Raw genomic sequence first — 20,238 nt, 5'->3', positions numbered from 1 at the left:
TAAAGCCACAAACAGCTACATCAATAAGAAATGTTAGTACTAGATGATCTCCAAGGTACATTTCAGCTGTGGGCATTAGACTAGGAGACCAAAGACAGATTCAATTAGGCTCTGTAGTCTGCTAGATTTGCAGCAAGTAAAAACTCATCTTCTACTTTTAATTTTCTCACCAGTAAAATGGCACTATATTTGTCCTGTTTGCCACAAAGGATCACAGCAAAAATATGAGAATGTCTATGAGAGCACTTTGTAAAAACAAAGTGTAAGACAGATATATAAGATTATCACTTTCATTATTTAATTGAGATGCTCTGTAGTATGCCCAAAATGGGCATTCTGTCATGCCTGCTTATCTAATCAACCATACTTGCCAGAAAACACTCTTTGTTTTGCTAAGTCAATGAGATACAGGAACAAAAGTAATGCACTCATACAAATCTCCAAACTGCAATGTAATGCTCAAGAAATGAAGCCAGTCATACCCTCTTGAGTTTGCAGTGAATAAGGAACATAAGTGAAAGTTTCTAAAAAATATGAGTGAGTGGTTAAGTTAGCTGGAATAAAGAATGACAGAAGATAGTTGTGAGAAGCCTTCATCTTATGGAGACAATTCACATTATTCTATTTTCTTTTGTAAAACTGCTTTCTTTGGATGCTTTTTTGGATGTACTTTTTCTGTATTCCCTGACAGTGAAAAACCTCGTGTTTCCTTTGCATTTGCCCACAGTGCTCGAGTATATGTGTAGCACACAGAGACGACTAAGTAAGTACTGAGAAAACCCTCTTCATGTTTTCCACCTTTGGGACTCTCACCACACCAGGATCCTTGGCTGACTCTGTCCCTTGAACTAGAGGACTAAAGGAGGGAGCAAGAAACTCCCAAAGCTTCCCTTTAAAGAAATCCAGAAGCACAACCAGTTCTTCAATTACTATTAGTTACACTGTTATTTTGATTTCACCATCATCATGACCCCCACTTGGAAAGAGATACTTGGAGTACCTCTGCCCTCTCCCTCTTTCAGTTTCCTTTTGTGTGCTGTCTTCTCCCATTAGATTATGAGCTCCTAGAGGGCAGGGACTGTGGGTTGGTTACTTTTTTTTTCTTATTTGAATCCCTAGGATTTAGCATGGTGCCTGGCATATAGTTTGGTATTTAAGGAATGTCTACCATATTTTATTCTAAGTCCAATTAAAGAATCTTAAGAATTGGAAAAGACCTAAGAGGTCATTCTAAGTCAAGTACTACTACCTGAAGTAGACAACTCCCTTACAATATTCTCAAATGATTCAGTCTCCACTTGAGTTCACCTTCTCAGTTGTCAGCCCAGTCTGTTTCTGGAGAGTTCTGTGAGGAATGCTTTCTTAGGTTGAGATCTATGTTCCTTGCTGTAACTTTGACATAGTCCCAGCTTTGTGTTCTGAAGTCAAAGAAAACACATCTGCTTCTTCTGGCTAGCAGATATCTCAGAATAATTACCATATTTCCTCCTCACGCTTTTCTTTTTCAGGCTAAGTGCTTGTTCTCAAGGTTTTCAACCGACTCATGCAACTGGATTTTCTGGTGACCCTCCTCTGGCTGCTAAGCCCCAGCTCCGATGTGGAAAGGCCAAGGAATCAGGAAGTAGAGGAGCTGTGATCCAAGCCTATGGGCTGATTTGTTATAGCATACTGTTTGCAGTTATAGGATCATAAATCCAGTCATAGGAAGGCCCTCAGAAGCCCTCATTTTACAGATAAGGAAACTGAGGTCTTGAGAGCCCAGATTCACAGAGCAAGTGAGTATTATATCTAGGGCTCTGACCAAAGCTACAATGGATTTACAAGGAGATTTTAGCTCATGTGTTAGTTCTGTGGTCTACCAATGGAGATATTTAAAAAAGGAAAAAGACAGGCTCTGACTTCAAGGAGCTCACAATCTAATTGGAGAGATAACAGGCAAGAGAGAAAACTATGTACAGATGAGATGTATAAAAGAAAGTATTAAGAGGAGCAACAGCCCCATGTTGGGGAAGGGGAGTATATGGTTTGAGGAACACTAAAGCAGCCAATGTGACTGTATTGGAGAGAACATGGGGGAAAGAGTAAAAAAAAACTATGGAAAGTTGGTGGGGGGAGCATGAATAGCTCTGAACATCAGAAGATTTTATATCTTAGAGATGACAGGAAACCACTGGAATTTATTGACTAGGAAAAGAAACAGGAGACAATACTGTCCTGAAAACTAAAGGATCAATAGCATCAGAGGCTACAGAAAGGTCAGGAAAGATGAGGATTCGACAAAGACCTAGAATTAACAATTTAAGATATTATCAGTAGCGACAGAGAATAGAGCTTTATTGGCTAGGTAGAGTCAAGAATGAGAACAGAAGAAGTGGAGCCACCTCTTGAAGCTGGCCTAATCAAGTTCAGCCACCAAAAGCAGTAGAGATGTGAGATGATGGTAGAGAGGTCCTCAAGATTTTCAGTAAACAATGAGACAAGCTCTTAGGTGAGACAGTGGAAAGGAGAGGTTGGGAGGGTCTGAAGAGGGATGAAAAGGTTTTTGTTTTTTTTTAATTTTTTTTTAATTTAATAGCCTTCTATTTACAGGTTATATGCATGGGTAACTTTACAGCATTAACAATTGCCAAACCTCTTGTTCCAATTTTTCACCTCTTACCCCTCCACCCTCTCCCCTAGATGGCAGGATGACCAGTAGATGTTAAATACATTAAAATATAAATTAGATACACAATAAGTATACATGACCAAAACGTTATTTTGCTGTACAAAAAGAATCAGACTCTGAAATATTGTACAATTAGCTTGTGAAGGAAATCAAAAATGCAGGTGGGCATAAATATAGGGATTGGGAATTCAATGTAATGGTTTTTAGTCATCTCCCAGAGTTTTTTCTCTGGGCGTAGCTGGTTCAGTTCATTACTGCTCCATTGGAAAGGATTTGGTTGATCTCATTGCTGAGGATGGCCAGGTCCATCATTGCTGAGGATGGCCAGGTCCATCAGAACTGGTGATCATATAATATTGAATATATATGATAATATATATATAATATATGAAATATATAATGATCTCCTGGTCCTGCTCATTTCACTCAGCATCAGTTCGTGTAAGTCTCTCCAGGCCTTTCTGAAATCATCCTGTTGGTCATTTCTTACAGAACAGTAATATTCCATAATATTCATATACCACAATTTATTCAGCCATTCTCCAACTGATGGACATCCATTCAGTTTCCAGTTTCTAGCCACTACAAAAAGGGCTGCCACAAACATTCATGCACATACAGGTCCCTTTCCCTTCTTTATAATCTCTTTGGGATATAATCCCAGTAGTAACACTGCTGGATCAAAGGGTATGCACAGTTTGATAACTTTTTGAGCATAGTTCCAAACTACTCTCCAAAATGGTTGGATTCGTTTACAACTCCACCAACAATGCATCAATGTCCCAGTTTTCCCACATCCCCTCCAACAAATCATCATTATTTTTTCCTGTCATCTTAGCCAATCTGACAGGTGTGTAGTGGTATCTTAGAGTTGTCTTAATTTGCATTTCTCTGATTAATAATGACTTGGAGCATCTTTGATGAAAAGGTTTTAAAGAGCCACTGTGGTCACCAGAATACTAAGTTAATTAGGGAGATGTACAAGGATTGCCTTATCCATCTGAAGTTATATAACAGATTTGCAGTAAACCTAATTGGCCTGGTTTTGTGATTCTGTATTTTTGTTCTGTAGCATATTCATGACAGCAAGGGGACAGTAAGGAATGATCCAAAGCTGAAGCTTTATAAGGCAAGGCTGATGATATAAAGAGATAAAATACTAAAGAGAAGGACAGTATAGAGCTAAACTGGTTTATTTCTCTGGGAATCAGCTTCCTCATTTGTATAGATAAAGGGCTGAGCTACTGAATGATCTCTAAGATCTCAAAAGAGAAGTATATAGTCCTATAGTAGTTGAAAGGCAGGAGAAAGGTTGTGTTAATCAGGAAAGACCACATCAAGAAGGATGTGGACAAAGTGGGATTTCTACAGATGGAGATCATATGGCTTAGAGATATTTCAGGCAAAAGGAACAGCATAAACAAAGGAGCTAGCAAAGCACAGATTATTTCCAGGAAATAACTAGTACAACCACAAAGTGGTTAAAATATAGGAAGTATGAATACCTTTCCAGATAAGTCTGAGAAGGTGGGCTGAGGCCAGATCAGTGAGGATCTTGAAAGATAAAGACAATTTGGTAGGCAATATTTGGTAAGCAATAAGAACACATTAAAAGATTTTTTTTAACAAAATAATGTGGTCAGGTCAAAACATTAGGAAGACTAATCTGGAGGTGATATAAAGGATATATATTGGAGGGGAAGAGACTGGGGATATGAAGGCCATTTAAGCAATTACTGAAAAGGAATAAATGAGTGTCTGGTATAAGGTCATGACTATGAGAATAGGGAGAAGACAATGTGAAAATCATCACAGAGGGACAAACAATAGGACATGGTCATTAATTGGATAGGCAACAGCCAAAGCTGACATCTAGATATGTCACAATAACAGAAATAAGAAAATATGGAGAAAATAAGAAAAACAGGAATAAGAAGTTTAGCATGAGAGACATGATGTTGGCTCACAGAGGAAACATGTTTCACTATTTCATCTAGCAAAGTTAGGCACAAATAGGCAGTTATTAAGGCAGTGGCGTAGCTGTAAATAGTAGCAATATAGTAACAAGTAAAATGTTTACTGCATTTTAAATGTTATTTTATGACCAACAGGCTGAATACACGGAGGCTTGGAGAGACTTACATGAACTGATGCTAAGTGAAATGAGCAGAACCAGATGATCATTATATACCTCAACAACGATACTGTATGAAGATGTATTCTGATGGAAGTGGATATCTTCCACAAAGAGACCTAATTCAGTTTCAATTGATCAATGATGGACAGAAGCAGTTACACCCAAAGAAAGAACACTGGGAAATGAATGTAAACTGTTTGCATTTTTGTTTTTCTTCCTGGGGTATTTTTACCTTCTGAATCCAATTCTTCCTGTGCAACAAGAGAACTGTTTGGTTCTGCACACATATATTGTATCTAGGATATACTGTGACATATTTAACATGTATAGGACTGTAAGGGATGTAGAAGACCCTTACCCAAAATGATTACTCAGAGATCACTCAGTAGAAGGCAGAAAAGTTGTTTATTGAAAACCTCCGGAGGATGAGCTATCCCATTGCAAGATAAGAAAGAGAAAGCTCACGGTAGGAGGACTAAAGAAGTAGTAAAGATACATAGCTTTTATACAAGAAATTACATCACAAGTAAGAGAGCATTGAGAAGGGGAGGGGGAGGCATCTAATTGGTTGTTGCTATTTGGGGAGATTGGAATGGAAGATTTCTGTTTCCCCGAAATCTCCTGATTTCAAGGAAACAGAAAGTCAGGCCTTCAGGCTTAATCAAGCAGACAGTGGTCCAGCTAATAGACTAAATATCGATAAATGTAAAATACCAATAAATGTCATCAGCTCAGGTTAAGTAAGTATGTATCTAGCTAGCCAAGGCTCAAGTAGATATGAGCCTGTACATATTATATAGGTCATAGGGGAAACACAGAAATAATAAAATACAGAAAAAGAATTCATACATTCCTTTAAGTTCTTCACCTTATCTCTCTCTATTCCATACAGGACTGCTTGCCATCTGGGGGAGGGGATGGAGGGAGGGAGGGGAAAAGTCGGAACAGAAGTAAGTGCAAGGGATAATGTTGTAAAAAATTACCCAGGCATGGGTTCTGTCAATAAAAAGTTATAATTATGAAAAAAAAAAACAACACCCAAGAAAAAATGTTATTTTATCTGTCAATCATGATGTTAATGGAAAGACGACCAAATCAAAAATCAGAAAGCCTGAATTCTAATTCTTCCTGACACTGACAAGCTGTGTCATCTATCTTACTTATGTCCCCCTCTTTGGGTCTCAGTTTCCTCATTTGTCAAATAAAAAGGGTCAAAGAACCATATGTTTTAAAATTCTATAATTCTTTAGTTCTGAATGATGATGATAGGGATGCAAGTGCTGAACTAGAAAAGGTACTAAATATGTTGCCAGAGGACATCAGTTAAAATCCCAACTCTGCTACTTATATAACTTTTCCCTCACCACCACCTTTCTCCCTTTGGGCTGGAGTTTTCTTATCTTTAAAATGGAGGGGTTGGACCTCATGAAGTCTCTTTCAGTTCTATAACTAAGCTAAAACATCATCACAGAATCATAAATTTTGTGAAAACACTCTCATAAAATCTTTTATTCTGCTTCCTGCCTTCAGGTAGGAAAAGGCATCATTATTACCATTTTACAGATAGGGCAACTGAGGCCTAGAGAGAGTTCCACTGGTCAGTTCTTTCTTTGAAAGTCTATCTCTACACCACACAATTTAGAATTTAAACTAAATTGTCCTCTCAAGCTCAAAAACTGGTAGTCACAGAGTCACAGAATTTTATAACTGGAAGGGATCTCTATTTAATAGTCATCTAGTCAACCCATACATAAAGACAGGAACCCATACACAAAAGGAATTATTATTAGACAACAGTCTTGATAAGTGATTATCTAACCTTACTTGAAGACCTCTAATGAAATATACTTCAACAACAATACTAGATGATGACCAGTTCTGATGGATCAGGCCATCCTCAGCAACGAGATCAACCAAATCATTTCTAATGGAGCAGTAATGAACTGAACTAGCTATACCCAGAAAAAGAACTCTGGGAGATGACTAAAAACCATTACATTGAATTCCCAATCCCTATATTTATGCACACATGCATTTTTGATTTCCTTCACAAGCTAATTGTACAATAATTCAGAGTCTGATTCTTTTTGTACAGCAAAATAATGTTTTGGTCATGTATACTTATTGTGTATCTAAGTTATATTTTAATATATTTAACATCTACTGGTCATCCTGCCATTTAGGGGAGGGGGTGGGGGGGGGGTAAGAGGTGAAAAATTGGAACAAGAGGTTTGGCAATTGTTAATGCTGTAAAGTTACCCATGTATATATCCTGTAAATAAAAGGCTATTAAATTAAAAAAAAAAAAAAAAAAAAAGAAGACCTCTAATGAAAAGGGAATTCACCCTTTCCCAGAGCAACTCATTCATTCCATTTTTGGACAGCTGCAGCAATTGTTAAAAAGTTTTGTTGTCTGCTTTCTGGATAGCAAGCTTGAATTTATACTTTAAAAAAAGCTTTTTATTTTCAAAATACACGCAAAGACAGTTCTCAACATTCACCCTTGCAAAATCTTGTGTTCCAAATTTTTCTCCCTCCCTTGATATCCTTGAATTTTTGTTCTTCCAGATGTCCTTCAACCTGCTTGTTTTGGGGGATTAGATTATTTAATATCCAATTAATTTTTAATCTATTACCCATTACTGAATATAATTTTTATTGTATCATGATCTGAAAAGCATGCCTTTACTATTTCTGCATTTGATTGTGAGGTTTGTATATTCTTAGATATGGTTATTTTTCCTGTAGGTGCCATGCCCTGCTGAGAAAAAGCTATATTCCTTTCTATTCCCATTCCAATTTTCTCCAGAGATCCACTATATCTTAACTTTTTCAGAACTTTATTCTCCAAAATTTAACTTCTTTCTTGTCCATTTTTTGGCTAGATTTATATAGTTCTGAGGAGAGCTAAAGTTTCCCCACTAAAATAGTTTTATCTCTTTCCTCCTATAACTTACTCAATTTCTCCTTCAAAAATTTAGATGCTTGGCAGATTTCAAAAAAGCCTAGAAAGACTTACCTAAACGAATGCTAAATGAAGTGAGCAAAACCAAGAGAATACTGTACACAGTAACAAGATTGTGATGACCAGCTGTGATGGACTTGGCTCTTTTCAACAACAAGGTGATTCAAGGTAATTCCAATAGACTGTGCCTTCCACATCCAGACAAAGAACTATGGACACAGAATGTATTTTCACCTTTGTTGTTTGCTTGTGGGCTTTTTTTTTCCTTTCTCATTTTTCCCCCTTTTGATTTGATTTTTCAAGTGCAGCATGATGAATATGGAAACATTTAGAATTGCACATGTTTAGTTCTCTAAGTTACTTTTTAAAATCCTTTTTAAGATCTTCCAGAAATTTTTTAGCCTGTAACTAAATTTTTCTTTGAGGTTTCAAATGTAGCCATTCTGACATGATAGTTCTCTTCTAAGTTTATGCCTCAATTCTTCCTATCACCATATAACTTTCTATAGCCAAGCTCTTCTTTTTTCTTCTAATTTTTCTCCCTTTTGGTGAGTTGCTATTTCTATGAGAGAATTGGACTTGGATATGTACTGTACCAAGCTTTTCATGCCAGGGTTCTGGGTGTTGACTTTCATTGGGATTTAGGGCTTAGCTGCTTGCTTTCCCTGAAAGGTAGGCTTCCCTTCTGGCTTATTCGGAGCAGGGGGAAGTAGGGGGGAGAGGGTGTTGGCCTCTCCGAGTATAGGGTTTAGATGCTGGCCTGGTAACAGACTGTCAGGTGCCTGGCCCTGAAGGAGGGATCTTGGTCAGCTGGAGGGGTAGGGTCCTGCTGCTGAGCTGCTATGGAAACAGGGTCTCTTGGCTGGTAAATCCCAACATGAGGCTTTACTACTGATTAGCAATGGGGTCAAGACCTTGCTGGTAGCTTGTGCTGGGGTGGGGGGGAGGTAGTGAGGGGGAAACACATGGCAGTTTGATGGTTGGGGTGGGACCTTCTACACTGACTTCTTACTTGCCAAGGAGGCTGCTGTTTTGCCAGAGAGCGGGGGCTTGCTGGTGGATTGCTGTCCAGGCTTGGACCCTTATTACAGGCCCCATGCTGTGAGGGTGGCAGCTGTCACTGATGCCCTTGGATTTTGCCCCCCTCCTGCCCAGAGAGACACTTTTCCTCTTGTGCTGGTGAGCTGCTTCTCTGCTCCTAGATCAATTCTGAGGCACTGGAAGTTGTGAAAGGTCTCCAAAGGATTTCTTTCTGATATCTATCCTCCAGAGAAAGAATGGAAGGGGATTGAAGGCTACTTTTTAAAAAACTGCATTCTTAGGGTTTTTTTTTGGGGGGGGGGGGTACTTTTTTCATAACAATAGTTAATGTGAAGATATGCTTTGTGTGTCTGCACATGTACAATTTATATCAAATTGCTTGCCTCCTTCAGGGAAGAGGGAGAGAAGGAGATAAAAGAATTTCAAAACCAAAATTAAAAAAAAAATGTTAAAATAATTGTGTTTACTTATGATGGGGAAAAAATATAAATTTTTTTTAATACAGAATTTATAAAACAAAGGCTAGGGAAGAGGAGAGAAAGCACAAAGAAATTTACTATAGTCTTAAGTTTCAATAACAATAAAACTGGATTGTAGAGGTCATCAAGGAAAGCTACTCTTTCCCAGTCAGATCCTCTGATCCTCCATTTTTCTTGGTACAAAAACAAGACTCCTTTAGTACCTGACCCTCAACCCTTGACTTTTCCTCAGGGTCTGGAAATGGCTGATGCCATATAGCAGACTAATTTGAAAATATATACTAGAAAATATATAAACCAATGAAAGACTCTGATTAATGCAATGCTAACAATAATAGCTAATATTTATATAATACTATGTGCCTGGAACTATGTAAATTCCTGTTGAAGTGAAACCATAAAAGTAAAACCAAGTGCTTTACAATTATCTCATTTTACATTCACAACAACCAATTTTATAAAATAGGAAACTGAGGCAAGTATCAAAGACTGGATTTGATCTTAGGCTTTTCTGATTCCAGGCCTAGCCACCTCTCCACTGTCCTCATGACAGAGTCTCCTTCCAGAGAGGTAATGAACTTAAAATCCAGACACATTTTTGCATATGATTAAAGCAGAATTTTTTTTTATTGGACTATTAAAGTTTGCTGTGAGAATATTTAATATGTGTATATGTATAGAAAGGATAGATAAGATTTTTTTAAATCTCCCAAACATAACTCTCACAATGAATTCAAATCCATGTGTGTGTGGCATCTTTGTAAATATATATATATTCCCCTCCCCCCAGTCAGGAAGAAGAGACTATAGTGTGAAGGGATAATTTTTTCCCATTAATTATGCTTTTAAAGCCACTCTAAATCAGATACAGTAAGAGCTGCACTTTGGGAGGTGGATTTTAATTACACCTTGCAATTACCTTTAGCTTATTTTATAAATAACATAAGAAAATATTTTTTTCTAAGTGATGCTTGCCAATTCTTAGGAAACTATAATCTCCAGCCAGAGACAAATTCTTTGGAGGGATAATTAAAGGAAGGCTGGCAAAGCCTCAGTGTCAGTGAAGGGCCACTGACCCACAGTAAAAAGATAACAGAAGGCCACATTACAAGAAAAAAAGCTTGTTTACACTTCCCCTATTTTTAAAAGTTCTACTCACCTACGTTTAAAATAAAAAACAAGCATCAATTTTGTCCAATAAATACCATCATTATGAAAAATGTCTTAGTTCCATGGTATAAAAACAAAGAGAAATAAGAAATGGAAGAAAAAGGAAGTAAAGGAAAAGCTGTGTAAAGCATCAAATAAATATTTGCTGCATTTATATGGCTAATATGGAAGTATGTTTTACATGACTTGTATATGTACATGTATATAAATGACACTGTTTACCTTCTCAAAGGGTTAAGGCCCAAGGGGTATGAAGAGAGGGAAAGAATTCGAAACTCAAAATCTTTAAAACCAGTGTTTAAAAAGATTTAAGGTCACTGGAAAATATTTAATGAATGAATTTTTTTTTAAAAAAATAGCCGCATTCATCTTTAATCTATATTAGATTGCTTACTGTCTTGGGCAGGAGAGGAGAAAAATTTGGAACATAATATTTTGCAAAGGTGAAATATTAAAAACTATTTTTGCATGTATTTGGACAAATTAAAAAACTTTTTAAAAAATAGCTGCATTTATATATAGTTTTTATGTTAACAAAATAACTCACATATTCTCACTTAAGTAACTCATTTAACAACCCTGGCTGTTGCCCTTTGTTCTCAACATCATTATGTTAAAATCAAGTTAGACTCTAGAATCTGACTGTGGCTGATCTAACCAATATAATCTTGGAATGCTCTGTCACAGGTTGGACACAAATAGTCCATATGAACATTTGGAGTGGCTTCTCTAAGCATTTCACATTTCTTTTTCTTTTTTTCAATAAAATGTTTTGTCTTTTTAAATAATTAATAGGTTTCTATTTTTCCAAATACATTCAAAGATAACATTTGCCCTTGAAAAACCTTGCGTTCCAAATTTTTCTCCCTCCCTTCCTTTCTCCCCCCCCTTCCCCTAGGCAGCAAGTAATCCAATATAGGTTAATATGTGCAATTCTTCTAAACACATTTCCACATTTATCATGCTGCATAAGAAAAATCAGATCAAAAGGAGAAAAAATGAGAAAAAAAAAGCAATACTATGTTGTGATCCACATTTAGTCTTCATAGTCCTCTCTCTGAATGCAGATGGCTCTCTCCATCACAAGACCATTGGAACTATCCTGAATCATCTTGAGTTTCTTCTGGGCTAATTCAATTCTGCTTTGATCATAGAGCACAGCACCTTCTTTGATGAGAACACACCATACTCTCCCATGTCATACAATTGATTCTAAAGTTCACATTGATAATGAGGTTGACATAATGACGCATTGCCAGAGTTAGCTACCATAGTGTTGCGAGGCCCCAAAGAAAAGTGTGGGAGAGAAGAGTAAGACTGAAGGTCTACAGAGCTGTTTCGCTGAGCTCATTGTTGTTTGCCTGTGAAATCTGGACAGTCCCTCAGCACTGTATCAGGAAACTGAATGGCTTCCATTTGAATTGTCTTAGGAAGATTCTGAAGATCACCTAGAGGGATAAGATACCAGACATGGAGGTCCTTTCTTGAACTAAACTGCCAAGCATTCCAATTCTACTTCAGAAAATACAACTACATTGGGCTAACTATACTGTTTGAATGCCTGATGTATGCTTGGCAAGAAAAAAAAAAGTATTTTATGGAGAACTCACACAGGGCAAGTGCTCATAAGATAGGCAGAAGGAAAAAGGTGAAACAAGGACACTCTCAAATTATCTCTTAAAAACAATCTTGCTAGCAAGCTGTGAGTGATATCCCATTTTAACTAAAGCCCAAAGAATTTAAGTGAAAGCATGTAAAAAGCATGTAAACTGCTCTCATTTAAGGTCTCATTATCTCTACCCAGGATGGATGTTCCAGTAGTCCTCTAATAAGTCTTCCTGACAAATCTCTGCCCTCTATAATCCATTTTTCCTATGGCAGCCAAAGTGATATTTTTAAAACATAGGCCTTCTTTATGTCACTTCCCTGTTCAGACTCTACAAGCAACCAGTTACCTTTAGGATCAAATACAAACTCCTGTGTCATTTAAAGCCACTGAGGGTCATCTGGCTTCATGCTACTTTTCTAGGCTTCCTTATCCATTACTTTCCTTCAATGTAACCAGACCAGCACCGCAGCTCCTTCCAGGGAACATTCCATACTCTTTTTTACACAGGCTTGTTTCCATACCCAGAATGCACTGCCCTTCTAAACTCTACTTCTCAGAATTTCTAGTTTCCTTTAAAGCTCACTTTTTTCATGAAACCTTCTGGAAGTTTGCATCTGGGGCTTCTTCCTGATAATAACTATTGATTATATATATATAGTCTTTATATTACATGTTGTCTTCCTTGGTAAGATATAGCCTTCTTGTGGGCAGGTATTTATTCTTTTTTTCCCCTGTGCATCTCTATCATCTAGGACAATGCCATAATAGATGAAAGGTTTAACTGCTGCTGAATAACTGAGGTTAACAGCTAATAAATAATAAGGGAGAATTTGAATCCAACTTCTAAATTCCAGATCCAGCATTCTGATCAATAAACAATAATTCTTAAGAGTTAGAATAGGGAGACTGGAAGGAAGAAAGAATGAAAAGAGGAAAAGGATAGGGGTAATAGGGAGAGGGCAAGGAAAGCAGGAATATTCAGAGGAGGAGAATTGGGGAAGGGGAAACAGAGTCAGGGGAAATTAGGAGAAGACTGGGAACAGAAAAGGACGAGAAAAGAACAAGATTGGAGAGCCAAAAGACCTGCTTCCAATCCTAACTAAAGGTATGTTCTTAGGCAAGTCACTTAATCTCCTTCTTGGGCCTCATCTTATTGTATCTTATTTGTATATCTGAAGGAGCTGGATAAGATAAGACCTCTGAGGTTTATTCTAGCTCTAAATCTATAATTCAAAGAGAAAGAGAAAAGGGAGAGAGGGGACAAGAAACTGATGAGAAAAAGAATCAGGGAAACAAGGGGAGAGGAGAGCCAGAATAGAGTGATAGAAAAGAATCATATACAGCCCCACATTTAAAGAGATCATCAGAAAAGTATACAAACAAGGGGGAAAGATTGTGAAATTTACGGACAGAGAAATGTGAAGCTATGGAAAAGGAAAGGACCAAGTAAAGAGATGGAATGAGGAGGGAATGCCTCCAGTCATAGTGTGTTTAATTGAAACTATGTGCTTAAGACTAAATTATCAATAAGAACTGAAATGCTGACTAACTACTGGGCTGCCACAATTGTGGGCTAGTACAACATTACTGGTACTTGCTCTCAAAAGGGTGAAATTAAAGGGAACAGTTCAGAAAGGACTGAAGGGACACCCCTGATCTAGAAACCAATATGGATATACTACTAGGCTACTTGCTTTTTCTACAGGATTTTCTTATTTCTCTCACAGAGTAATCTTATAATTATCTTTTATAATTATATATATAATATACTATATTATATAATATAATATATAATAATACTATATATATAATATACAATTATATAATTATAATTATCTTATAATAGTTGTTCTGATTTTTCATTAGAGAAGAAAAGACAACTGGGCCTACTCATGCAGTCCTTTAACCACAATAAAACTTTCTGTAAATCTCAGACTTGCCTTCTTTTCAACATATGACTTCAGTCCTATCTTTGTGCAGAAAATTTAGGCTTAGTCACTGGAAAGAGCTGGGTGGATGACTATGTCAGGCTCAAGAGTCTCATGCAGAAAGGCTGTGGAAAGCATTTAAAAGTAACTGCAAACACAACAATCTTTTTCCTTGCCCTGGGAATCTGAAGGCAAGGAAGGGTTTGCCATTTGATTTCCATTCCCAAGCTAGAATGCACTGTTTCTCTTCCAAATTGCTTTCCTTTTCACCATTTCCAGTTGAACCAATGCCAATAAGACCCCCTTTTGTTTAATGCAGCTTTTGTGCTTTGGCAGCAGAAATGACAACCTAGCTCCTAGGTTAGGGTCCTAATTTTCAAAGTATGGTGTGTACAGAGTAACCCATCTAGACAAAAGCAGGTCATTCACACTGGTGGAAAAGGGAGGGGGTAGACAGCAGGAACTACCCATCCTATCTTGCTGGGCAGCAAGTGTTGGAAAGAGGGAAGGGAGGTACAAACCTTCTAGAAACGTTGGATCAGAATAAGCAAAGAGAGTGATAGGGACAAGATCAGAAGGGATGGGGGTGGGGGGAAGAACTCGGCTAGAATTAGAAGGGGACAAAGAAGAGGGAAGGAGGAAAGCAGAGAGCAAAGGCAGAAGGGTTAGGAATGTCCCCAACTAGTAGTGGGTTTAAATTAAAGATGTCACTTAATACCTTACCCTAACAGAGCAATTAAGTCTAAAACACCCTTCCCCCCTCTTCTCCTTTCCAAGATCCTCAACTGGAGGAGAGTGAACAAGACCTAAGCTTGTTCTCTCTAATTTGTGTCTCCAGCAGAGTCTGAAGTCTTCAAAAAAAAAATAACTTTTATTCAAAAAAAAGAAAAGAAAAAAAAAGGCGGGGACTCTTCTATTAAAGTCTCCTCAAGCCAGCTGCTAGTATTTTAACTCTTTGCCCTAGAAAATAAAAACACTTTGTATATTCAGAAATGCCTTTTGGTAGCAGTGGCTGCATCAGAGAGAAGAAAAACATGAAAAAAATAAGATGAAGGAAAATGTTTATGAAAAAATGTCAGAATTTAGCAACCAAAAGATATAACAGGAGAAGCAGCAGCATGATATTGGTGATAAAAAGGCAGCCTTGATTTAAGGAAGACCTGAATTCAAGTTGCACTACTAACACAGACTGAAAAAGTGTGACCCTGAACAAGTCATTAAGTACTCAGTGGCCTAGATTACTTTCTATTTTGCAGAAGTGCTTATTTGCACTCTTTGGATAATATCCTACTGCAACATTTTCCAAAACAATGAAATCACAGGTCAGAGATAATAAATAAATAAAATGCACATGGAACTCTTTTTTTTAAAGTGTCAACTAACTCCACCCACAACATATTAATCACCAAAAAGCAATGAATATACAATTTTTAAAAGATGAGTATTATTAATAGTCACTAAATGTTCAAAAATGGTCAAACTCAATACTAAAGAGAAGCAAATTAATATAAATTGGAGATATCACATCCATAGAACAAGCAAAAAATAATTACAAAATAGTAGGATTGTGTAAAAACATATACACTCAAATGCTGCTGGAAGCATAATGGAGCATTATGGCATTACTCAGTAAAAGTTGCAAAAATAATCATACTAAACAAGGAGTACAGACATCAATGTAGCTGAAGTCTCTCAATATTCCCCTCCAAATAACTTTAAAATAATGCCTCAAATCCAATTTTGGAGAGGGAGAGCCAACAAAAGGTTGGAGTGAGACAGTTTTTCAACCTGCGTCAACTTAGGTTGTGGCTAACACAGACCTGTGGCTGGAGGGTGGAGGTCTGTTCAGAGCACACACACACATTAGGTGAAGACTTTGGAGGTGTGGCAGGAAGGCTATGAGGGAAGGAAACAGCTATTGTAAGAGCTCTTAGCACAGAGACACTAAGACAACGGATCAGAAAGAGATTATACGGGACCCTTTAATGAAACTAGGTGCAGTTGGGCACTGACTGACAACTCCATTGTCCAATGTCCATATGCAGTTTTGGACCACAGTTCCAGGGAAGAGGAAGGTTTGTGGTCAGTCACAAGGGAGTAAGGGTCCTAGTTACACTGCAAGGTAGAAAAGAGAACTTGATCCTGAAGCTGGAGGGTAACAGGGACCATTCCTGGATAAAAACAGAGCAGTGATCACACCTCTCTCCCTGGATCACCCCACTTTGGAAGCACCAAAAGCTTGCAGATCTTCAGAACTAGCTCTGAAAACAGCAACACAAATTTTAAAATTTATTGGACTACTTCAAAGTCATGACAAAAAAAAGGGCCTGGAGATCATCTTTCAAAGAATTATCTTTGAAAACTGCCCTGACATTGTTAGATCAAGAGGGTAAAATAGAAATGGAAAGAATCCACCAATCATTTCCTGAAAGAGATGCCAAAATGAAAACTTCCAGATATATTATAGTCAAATTCCAGAGTTCCCAAGTCAAGGAGAAAATATTGAAGCAACCAGAAACAATGCAAATATTGTGGACTCAGTCAAGATAACACAAAATTTAGCAGATTCCACGTTAGAGGCTTGAAGTGTTTGGAGTATGATATTCCAGATGGCGAAGGAGCTAGGATTACAGTCAAACATCACATACCCAAGAAAACTAAGTATAATTCCTCAGGAATAGAAAATGGATATTTAATGAAATGGAGAAAAAGCATTTCTGATGAAAAGGCCAGAGCTTAATAGAAAATCTAACTTTACCCTTGAACTCTTTGTGATGACAAATGGAAACTAAATTGATAGGCATCTGCCTATCAATTAGGGAATGACTAAATAAATTATGCTATATGAATGTAATTGACCACACTGGTGAATTATTGGTGATGAGAAGGATGATATCAGTGAAGCCCAGGAACTGAAGAAGTAAATTAAGTAGAACCAGGAAAACAATTTGTACTTGCAACCACACTGTTTAAAAAAAAAAAAAGATATGAAAAGACTTAAAAGATTGTAGAAAAAGACTAAGACCTAAAATCTCTGATCAGTGCAATGAGTGGTCCTGATTCCACTGCACTAGTGATAAAGAAGGCTGTCTATCATCAGAAGAGGTAATACACACAAAATTCAGAATAAAACATATTTTTTTGGACATGGTCAATGTGGAATTTTTTAATGTATCACTATGCATATTTGTAACAGGACTTTCTTTTTATTTATCTATTTTTCATGGGGAACTAGGAGGAAGAAAAAAATTCTTGTTAATTGAAAAAAATTTAATTAAAAAACAAATGTTTTTAATAGAAAAAAAGAAAATTTGACGTCAAGTACAAGACACAAGAGAATCATAGACTAAATCATAGCAAAGAGAAATCACAAAGGATTCAAAAAGGTTAAACCATTTATATTCCTACATAGAAAGATGATATTTGTAACTCCTAAGAACTTTCTCATTAGACAAAAGGCATGACTATGAGTTGATTATGTTGGAATGATCTCCCTCTCCTCAAAAAAAGTGAAAGAGAAAGGAATGTACAAGAAGAAACAGAAAATAGAATGGGGAAATTTTTCTCATATAAAAGAGGCATGCAAGGAAAAGCTTTTACACTGTAGGGGGAAAAGAAGAGTATGGGGGGGGGGGTGAGTGGGGAATAAGTAATTCTTCTATACCAAGTTTGGTTTAGAACTTTATCTAACTCAATACAGTAAAAAGAAAAGAGATAAGACATACTGGAAAGGAAAATGAAAAAAAGGAAGGTAAATTATGGAAGGCAATGGACAACAGACCTTGGAGATTGAACAGAAGAGAGAGAGAAGGATAAACAAGAAAATAGGATGGAGGGAAATACATGGTAATTATGTGAATGTGAATGGGATGAGGCTCACCCATAAAACAGTTAACATGAGATAAATTAGAAAACAGAATCCAACAGTATGTTTACAAGAAACATACTTTGAAACAGACACACACACGTAAACTTCAAATAAAGAGTTGGAGCACAATCTATTTTTGAATAAGCCAAAGCAACAAGGCAAGGGGTAGTATTTATAACCTCAGACAAAGAAAAAGCAAAATCAAACAATTAAAAGGGATAATAAAGCTCTATTTTGCTAAAAGGTAATATATATATGAGTATAATAGCATGTTATTGAGCCATAAGAAATGATCACCAGGATGATTTCAGGGAAACCTGAAAAGAAAATTGATAGAGACTAAAAATGAGCAAACCAGAACACTATACACAGCAACAGTAATAAACAACTTAGCTATTCTCAACAATAAATGAGCAAAGATAATTCTAAAGGATTCAAAATGCTATCCCACCTCCAAAGAAAGAACTGATGGTATCTAAATAAAGAGCAAAGCCTACCATTTCTCTTTCTTTTTTTGCTTTGTTCAAATTTTTCCTCCCACAAAATAAATGGGAAATATTTTTAATAATTGCACATGTATAATCTATAATCGAATTGCTTACCATCTCAGAGGGGAGGAAGAAAGGAGGATAGAATTTGGAACTTAAAGCTTAATGAATGTTAAAAATTATTTTTACAGGTAAGTGGGGGAAAATATTTAAAAATGTAAAAGGCACCACAATGAAATAATATCAAAAAAATTTACAGGGGGCAGCTAGGTGGCGCAGTGGATAGAGCACCAGCCCTGAAGTCAGGAGGATCCGAGTTCAAATATGCTCTCAGACGGTTAACATGTCCTAGCTGTGTGACCCTGGGCAAGTCACTTAACCAACTGTCTTAGCAAAAAATAAAATAAAATTACAGGATAAAAGGCCTCGTTCTCAAATAATGAACTGACTTAAATTTATAAAAATAAGAGTCATTCCCCAATTGATAAACAAATCAAAGGATATAAACAGGTAGGTAGCTTCCACAAAAAGAAATCAAAACTATCAAAGAGCATGATAAAATGCTCTAAGTCACTGCTGATTAGAGAAATGAAATGACAAATGCTGAAGGGGTGACGGAAAGAGATACACTAATAAATTGTTGGTGGAATGATATTCTATTCTAGAGAACAATTTGGGACTATGCTCAAAGGCTATAAAATGAGCCTAATCTTTGACTCAATGATATCACTGTACCCCAAAGAGATCAAAGAAATAGGAAAAGGATTTATTTGTACAAAAATATTTATAATAGTTCTTTTTTTAGGGGGAAAGAAATTAAAATTGAGGGGATGCTCATCTATTAGAAAATGGTCGAACAAATTCTGACATATGACTGTGATGGAGTATTATTGTGCTATTAAAAAAAAAAGAGGATGTTAGTTTCAGAAGAGTATGCCAAAACCTATAGGAATTGATGCTAAGTAAACTAAGAAGAACTAGGAGGGTCACTGTGTACAGCAACAGCAATGTTGTAATGATGATCTGTGAAATATAATGAATTGTGAAAGATTTTGGCTACTCTAATGCAAGACAATTCTTCATGATGAAAAAGTGCTCTCTCTCCACTCTAGAAAGAGAACTGATGAACTCTTGAGTACAAATTAAAAATATATTTTCTCATATTTTTTTACTGCCTTCCCCCCAATATGGCTAATTTGTAAATGTGTTTTGCATAATTTCATACCCATAACTGTTATCATTTTCCTTGCTTTCTTAGTGACTAGGGAAGAGGTAGGAGGGAGAGAATTTGGAACGCAAAATTTTAAAAAAATGTTCAAAATAAATTTATTAGAAGAGATAATCATATTCTTTGACCCAAAATCCACCTCTGGGTACACAACAGTGTTTCAGTATTACATAAAAAACAACAACAGGAACACTGTTAAAAGATTTTCATACAACCCCTACACTCCCATCCCACAATCCGAGATTTTAATTTAATGGTGGTGTAACTTCCCAGTGAAGAAACTCTCCAGCAATCTACAGAATGACACAGCAACTATCTTCTTTTATTCCTCTCTTCTCACCTTCTCCATATCCCATCCCTTGCTAAATCCAACCCACATTTCTTGTATATGCCCCCTTCTCTCCACTGATACTCCCCTGGAAGACTTCATCACTTCCTTCTTGGACTATAAAGCCCACTGGTGAGCCAGCCTGCCTGCCTCAAGTATCTCCCCATTCAGCTGCCAAATTAATCTTTCTAAAGGGAAAATCTGACCACGTCACCTCCCCAAATTCAATTAACTCCAGTGGCTTCCTTTCACCTCCAAGATCAACCATAAAACGCTCCGTTAGGTTTAGCCCTTCATAACCCGACCCCTGCTACCTCCTCATTGATGTC

The 20,238-nt window shown here is 36.9% G+C and overlaps 1 protein-coding gene across 1 annotated transcript in view; it reads right to left on the bottom strand.

Annotated features, from left to right (window-relative positions):
• Positions 1-20,238, bottom strand: part of CHMP4B (charged multivesicular body protein 4B) — a 65,438-nt gene that overhangs the window by 14,895 nt on the left and 30,305 nt on the right. The gene's annotated exons all lie outside the window — the stretch shown is intronic.

This window comes from Sarcophilus harrisii, chromosome 2 (genome assembly GCF_902635505.1).
Source record: "Sarcophilus harrisii chromosome 2, mSarHar1.11, whole genome shotgun sequence".
NCBI classification, from domain to species: Eukaryota; Metazoa; Chordata; class Mammalia; order Dasyuromorphia; family Dasyuridae; genus Sarcophilus; species Sarcophilus harrisii.
The sequence above is the reverse complement of the archived record's forward strand: the minus strand, read 5'-3'. Positions and strand labels throughout refer to the sequence as shown.